General features: G+C 41.2%; 1 pseudogene; it reads left to right on the plus strand.

Moving 5' to 3' along the window:
* Window positions 1–224: 224 nt before the first annotated feature.
* Window positions 225–7,365, plus strand: LOC132346130 (large ribosomal subunit protein eL33-like; annotated as a pseudogene).
* Window positions 7,366–7,972: the final 607 nt, after the last annotated feature.

Raw genomic sequence — 7,972 nt, forward strand, 5'->3', positions numbered from 1 at the left:
AGCACAGAGTCCTAACCTGTGGACTGCCAGGGAATTCCTTATTTTTATCATTTAAAAACAACATCCATAACATGACTACACTTAAGCTGTCCATCATACCTAATTAATTCTTAGGATTCTATAGTGAACCATCAGATCAAATCTATCAATCTTATTTGAAACCAGAGTTCAGCTTGGAATTAGATCTCCTCCCTGACAAGATACCCATCAAGAACTTGGATTAAGCTCTTTCAGCCATCTTGGACCCTGTGAAGGCCTGCTGGGAACAGGACTTCTAAAACGACAAATATGTCTGGAAGGCTGTGGTCCAAGGCCATTTTTGCTGGCTATAAATGGGGTCTATGGAACCAGAGGGAACACACTGCTCTCCTGAAAAGTCAAGATGTATATGCTCGAGATAAAAGTTAATTCTATCTAGGCAAGAGATGTGCTTATGTGTACAAAGCAAAGAACAACACAGTAACTCCTGGTGGAAAACCTACCAAAACCAGAGTAATCTGGGGAAAGATAAATCGAGCTCATGGAAATAGTGGCATGGTTCGTGCCAAATTCCAAAGCAACCTTCCCACTAAGGCCATTGGACACAAAATCCTTGTGATGCTGTGCCCTTTGAGGATTTAAACATATTGAAAATAAATAAAAGTGTGGATTTGTCCTGTTTTAAAAAAAAAAAAAGAAGAAGAACTTGGATTAACAAGATCCAGCTCTTGGGGCTGGAAAAAGTCTATTCAGGCAAAGTAATGCTGAGGCATATAGGTACCAGCACACAGCATATTTGCAGGTCAACCCCAGATGCCTCAGTGAGCAGATAAATCCTGGCAAGGCACCAGAGAAAGACGACCCTTCAAAAACATAGAGAACTTCAAGGGACCCACAATATCCAAAACAATCCTGAAAAATAAGAACAAAGTTGGAGTATTCACACTTCTCAATTTCAAAACTTAACTACAAAGCTACAATTATCAGTGAGAGTTGGACCATAAACAAAGCTGAGCACCAAAGAATTGATGCTTTTGAACTGTGGTGTTGGAGAAGACTCTCGAGAGTCCCTTGGACAGCAGGACCAAACCAGTCAATCATAAAGGGAATAATTTCTGAATATTCATTGGAAGGACTGGTGCTAAAGCTGAAGCTCCAATACTTTGGCCACCTGATGTGAATAACTGACTCATTGGAAACGACCCAGATGCTGGGAAAGATTGAAGGCAGGAGAAGAAGGGGATGACAGTGGATGAGATGGTTGGATGGCGTCAGTGACTTGATGGACATGAGTTTGAGCAAGCTTTGGGAGTTAGTGATGGACAGGGAAGCCTGGCGCACTGCAGTCCATGGGGTGACAAAGAGTCAGACACAACTTAGTGACTGAACAACAACAATAATAGCAACGGTACTGGCATAAAAACAGACATATAGATCAATGGAATAGAATTGATAGTCCAGAAATAAATTTTTAATCTATGATTGATTTTTAATAAAATTCCTAAGACAATTCAATGGAGAAATGAATAGTCTTTCCACAAATAATGCTGAGATAACCGGATATCCACATGCACAAAAATGAACTTGAACCCTTACATCACCCCATATACAAAATTAAATCAACAGTGATCAAAGACCTAAATGGTAAAAGACCTAAAATGGTGAAACTGTTAGAACAACACATATGAGTAAATCTTCATGTCCTTAGAAATGGCAGTGGTTTCTTAAATAAGACACCAAAAGCATAAGAAACAAAAGAAAAATTAGATAAACTGGACATGCATCAGAATGAAAACTTTTGTGCTTCCAAGGATACTGTCAAGAAAGTGAAGAGAGAATGTACAGAATGAACAAAGTTTGGCAAATCTTATGTCTGATAAGGAACTTGTATCCAGAACATATAAAGAATAATTGCAACTCAACAATAAAACATCAAATTAAAAATTAACGGCTAAAAAACTTATTGCTGATTAAAAAAAGGCAAAAGATCTGAACAAACATTTCTCCAAAAAAGGTACACGAACGGCCATAAACACCTGAAAAGACTTACCATTACCCATTATTAAGGAAGCGCAAACCCAAACCACAGTGAACCACCACTTTATACTCACTGTTGCTGTTGTTTAGTCACTAAGTTGTCTCCGACTACTTGCAACCCCTTCTCCTCCTGCCCTCAATCTCTCCCAGCATCAGGGTCTGTTCCAATGAGTCGGCTCTTCGCATCAGGTGGCCAAAGTATTGGAGCTTCAGCTTCAGCATCAGTCCTTCCAATGAATATTCACAGCTGATTATAGCCACTATGATGGCTATAATAAAAAAGACAGACAATTACAAATGGTGACAAGGATATGAAGAATTCGGAACCCTCATTCCTTGCTAGTGAGAAGGTGAAATGTGTAGACCTTTCAGACAACAGTTACTTCCTAAAATGTTCTACATAGAGTTCCCATATGACCCATAAATTTTACTCCAAGATACATTTGCCCAAGATAAATGAAAACATGTTTGCACAAAAATTTATACATGAATGTCCATAGCAGCATTACTCATTAACAGTCAAAAGGTTGAAATAACCCAAATGTCCATCAAAATGGATAAACAAAATGTAGTTTAGCCACACAGTTGAGTATTATTTGTCGTCAAAAAAGGAATGAGGTACTGATATATCTTAAAACATGGATTAAACCTTGAAAACATTATTCTAAGTGAAGGAAGTCAGACACAAAATGTCACATGTTGTATGAATCTACTACATTAGTCTACTAGGGCTGCTGTAATAAAACATCACAGACCGAGTGGCTTAAACAGAAGTTTATTTTCTCATGGTTCTGGAGATTAGAAGTCCAAGATCAAGATCTTGGCAAGCTGGTCTCTCACGAGGCCTCTCTGCTTGGCCAGCAGACTACTGTCCTCTCGATATGCCCTTGCATGGCTTTTCTTTTGCACACACAGCCCTGGTGTCCATTCTTCTTCTTATAAGGACACCAGTCCTGTTGGATTAGGTCCCCACCATTAAGTTTCCATTTAATTTTAATTACCTGAAGACTCAGACAATAAAGAATCTGCGTACAATGCAGGAGACCTGGGTTCAATCCCTGGGTTGGGATGATCCTCTGGAGGAAGGCATGGCAACCCACTCCAGTATTCTTGCCTGGAGAATCCCATGGACAGAGGAGCCTGGTGGCCTACAGTCCATGGGGTCGCAAAGAATTGGACACGACTGAGCAGCTAACACACAAACACAATTACCTCTCAAGGCCCTGTCTCCAAATACACAGTCACACTGAGGGGTTAGAACTTCACCATATGAATTTAGGGGCTTATAATTCAGGCCATAATGTGCACTTGTGTGCGATGTCCAGAACAGGCAAATCTATAATGACTGAAAGTAGGTTAGTGGTTGCTAGAGGTTGGAGGGATAGGAGGATTGGGGTGACAGCTAGGGGATGCAAATGTTTCTTTTTCAGGTGATGAAATTTACTGAAGGTGATTGTGGTGATGGTGGAGCTATGAATATGCTAAAAGTCACTGAATTGTACATTTTAATTGAGTGAATTGTATATATGTGAATTATGTCTCAATAAAGCTATTATCAAAAGCAAACAAACCGACACCCACCCAGAGCAAAAAAGATTATTAATAAAGTCTTTAAGAGGTAGCTGGATCCCATCCATAAGCATGGAGATCAGAGCCAAGATTAGAGTTTTAAAAGATGTGCAGGGAAGAAAGAGCCTAGCTCTGATGCTAAACATTCAGGGCAGAAGATCAGGTGCATATGGTCAAGGCTGCCCTGCCTGCAAACTTGGCTTAAACCTGAGTTACAGAGGACTGGCCCCCTTAAGCTTCTGTCCAAGGCCAGCATTTATCTTAAAGGCCAAAGAGCGACCTCCCAGCCCAGGCAGAAAAGAGTTTCTAAGGCGGGAAACTCGGCAGGGTATGAGGAAGGGCCTGCAGTCATCTCTCCTGTGTTTCTGACTTCCCTCTTCCATTCCTTTAGAATGAGCATGTTAGACTGGAATCACCATGTAATCCTTCTGGTCTGATGTGCTCTTCTCTTAGGAGCTCTGTGTTTTCAAAGCATAGGTCTGCCAAGCTGCCTTTTTTAAGCACACTTGCCACATGCTCATTGTCGGTCTATTTATTGACCTGCTCTACTAGACTTAAGATCCTAGAAAATGGGAACTGTTACTTTTATTCCGGCACCCTCAGTGGCTCACCCATGGCTGAGCACATAGAAAATGCTCCATAGATGCTTATTAACTGAATTAATAAATGAGTCCTTGGTTTTCCTGTGTTGAATTTGTTAGAATGCACATAACTTTCTGCTTAGACTAGGCAATTTGGGAAATTAACAAACTAAAGAATCCTAATTAAAGCATTGATTTTATTTCCATAGAGTTGACATAATTATGGATAGTAATAGCTTAACATGTATTAAACTTTTCTAGACTGGGCCCTATGCTAAGTGACTTATATGTTAGTTATCTCATTTAATCCTCACAATAAACACCTGAGTAGATATTATTACTCCCATTTAACAGATATGGACACCGAGGCTCACAGAGGTCGACTTGCCCAAAGTCATGGAGTTGATCACAGTGGAGCCTTGGTTTAAATCTCAGAACTCCAAAGCCTATTCATTTATCCTCTATACAATTATGACTTCTCAGGTTTTTTTTGTTTTTTTGGCTGTGTTATGCAGCATCCAGGATCTGTTCCACAATCAGGGATCAAACCTGTGCCTCCTGCAGTGAAATCGCGGAGTCCTAACCACTGGACAGCCAGGGAATTCCCATGATTTCTTAATATTTTATTTTGTCAACATACCCACATCAAATGTAAATGGAAAAGAGGCCTGAGGCCTGAGCTTGTTGACCTGCCTTTCTTCTAAGCCCTGTCTGAAGGCTTCCTGGCCTTAAAGTTCAGCAGGTCCCTGCCTTGGTCTGAGATGGTGCACAGCTCCAGACTCAGGCTGCCATTTCTGAGATTACCTCACTCAGGAGGCAAAAATTCCTCCCCTTGCGTTGAGAAGGGGATTATGAAAGTAACACACGCATAGAAAGTATGGGTGGTCTTCTCCCCCTTGTTCATGAATTCAGGTCTGAAATCAAGCAAAACCAGAAAAAGCCTTTTCAGATTGTTTTCACTGTCTACTGACTCACAGCTTCCAGTGTTCATTGTATCCTCTTTCGTTCCCCTTATACATCTCAGCCACACTTCATGGCATTCTGCACAAAGGGAGAACTCAATACGAGTTGACTGCTTACCAGAATAGAACATTCTGACATTTCAGAGCAAAAAGCTCAGCTTGAGGTGTTTCAGAAAGGCATGCATCAAATGTCACAAAGTTGTTATAAGAGATTCAACAGCTTTCACATTGACCTCAATAAACAAAATTAAATGTTTGCTCATTTCATAGTAACCATGTCCCAATGCAAACAGCTTGGTATTTTCTCTATTTCTATTTGCCGCTGTTACCTTGGCTGTCTGTGTGTTATAACTGGACGGCACTCAAAGATTGTTGTCTGCAAGGAGGGGTGATGTTTATACTCAAAGTGGGACAACATGAGTCCCAAGGGAGCTGAAATCATTCAAGACCAATGTGTATGATTGGGAAAATTAAACAGAACCAAAGTTAATCTACCACACTCAGGGTGTTCCTTGGTTCTAGGGTTAAGCCAGAATTCTAGGAATGGATGGGGTTGCCAATGCCAATTGTGTAAACTGTCCTCAAATTTCAAATGAACTGTGTGAGCAGAGAGAAAATTCAGATCTCTCCTGGATTCTTCTTTCAGAATAAGGGCCAATGTCCCCATTCTCACCAATACCCAGGGGTGGGTGAGCTGCTCCTGTTGAAGGCCCTATAACACTTCTCCCCCACTCTAACCCTGGTTCCACTGCTGACTGTCTGTCCGTCTTCACTCCGTAAGATGGAATAAAACTATTCTTACGCACCATTGTACATCCAGAGCACACTTGACTTAAAGCATTTTTATTAACTGCATTAATGAATCATAAGGTTGATGGAGAAAAAGAAATGGCTGGCAAAAATTTGACTGAGAACTGACTCCCCGTCATGGAGAAGTCGCTACATCTTACTGATGGTGTCTCTTACACCAAGAGTGAGCCAAACCTTTTTATTTTTTAATTTTTTGGCCATACCATGCCACATGCAAGATCTTAGTTCCTCAATCAGGGATTGAACTCTTGCCCCCTGCAATGGAAGCTCAGAGTCTTAACCACTGGACTGCCAGGAAAGACTGCTAGTGACCCAAACCTTATCAGCAGGGGGAAGACTTCAGTTGAAATGATAAGATCTTTTAAAGATTAAGACACTTTTCATCATTCTAATACCCTTTCAATGTCCTATAGAGATTGGTTTTTAAATTTTTATTTCCCTCATTTTTAATTTCTGAACAAAATGGCGTACTTAAGAACTGAATTTTTAAGTCCAAAATTAAATACAATATGTGCATATATTTGAAATATGTCTTTTGAAAATATTTAAAGACTAGAAATCAGAGGATACCACTTTCATAATGTTCTTTTCAATTTTCATGAAATTTGAAGAACTTTAACTTTTCAATTATGAAATAGTATATGGAAAAGAGTTCTATTTTGAATCTGAATTATTTTTCAATGTCACTTACCTTACATTAGGGCTTCCCAGGTGGCGCTAGTGATAAAAAATCTGTCTGCCAATGCAGGAGACAGAGGAGATGTGAGCTCAATCCTAGGTCAGGAAGATCCCCTGGAGGCGGGCACGGCAACCCACTCCAGTATTCTTGCCTGGAAAAGCCTATGGACAGAGGAGCCTGGTAGGCTATAGTCCATAGGGTTGCAAAGAGTCAGACATGACTGAAGCAACTTAGCATGCACATAACTTACATTAATCATGTTATAATTGCCTGCTTCCCCCCCTCCTAAAAAAAAAAAAAAACTCTTAGGATACAGCTTATACATTATTTATATATATATCAGATCAGATCAGTCTCTCAGTCGTGTCCGACTCTTTGCGACCCCATGAATCGCAGCACGCCAGGCCTCCCTGTCCATCACCAACTCCTGGAGTTCACTCAGACTCACGTCCATCAAGTCAGTGATGCCATCCAGCTGTCTCATCCTCTGTCGTCCCCTTCTCCTCCTGCCCCCAATCCCTCCCAACATCAGAGTCTTTTCCAATGAGTCAACTCTTTGCATGAGGTGCCCAAAGTACTGGAGTTTCAGCTTTAGCATCATTCCTTCCAAAGAAATCCCAGGGCTGATCTCCAGAATGGACTGGTTGGATCTCCTTGCAGTCCAAGGGACTCTCAAGAGTCTTCTCCAACACCGCAGTTCAAAACCATCAATTCTTCAGTGCTCAGCCTTCTTCACAGTCCAACTCTCACATCCATACATGACCACAGGAAAAACCATAGCCTTGACTAGACGAACCTTTGTTGGCAAAGTAATGTCTCTGCTTTTGAATATGCTATCTAGGTTGGTCATAACTTTCCTTCCAAGGAGTAAGCGTCTTTTAATTTCATATATATATATATATATATATTGCCAACAAAGGTTCGTCTAGTCAAGGCTATGGTTTTTCCTGTGGTCATGTATGGATGTGAGAGTTGGACTGTGAAGAAGGCTGAGCGCCGAAGAATTGATGCTTTTGAACTGTGGTGTTGGAGAAGACTCTTGAGAGTCCCTTGGACTGCAAGGAGATCCAACCAGTCCATTCTGAAGGAGATCAGCCCTGGGATTTCTTTGGAAGAAATGATGCTAAAGCTGAAACTTCAGTACTTTGGCCACCTCATGCGAAGAGTTGACTCATTGGAAAAGACTCTGATGTTGGGAGGGATTGGGGGCAGGAGGAGAAGGGGACGACAGAGGATGAGATGGCTGGATGGCATCACTGACTCGATGGATGTGAGTCTGAGTGAACTCCAGGAGTTGGTGATGGACAGGGAGGCCTGGTGTGCTTCGATTCATGGGGTCGCAAAGAGTCAGACAC

The sequence above is a fragment of the Bos taurus genome, chromosome 9 (genome assembly GCF_002263795.3).
Source record: "Bos taurus isolate L1 Dominette 01449 registration number 42190680 breed Hereford chromosome 9, ARS-UCD2.0, whole genome shotgun sequence".
In the NCBI taxonomy this organism is placed as follows: Eukaryota; Metazoa; Chordata; class Mammalia; order Artiodactyla; family Bovidae; genus Bos; species Bos taurus.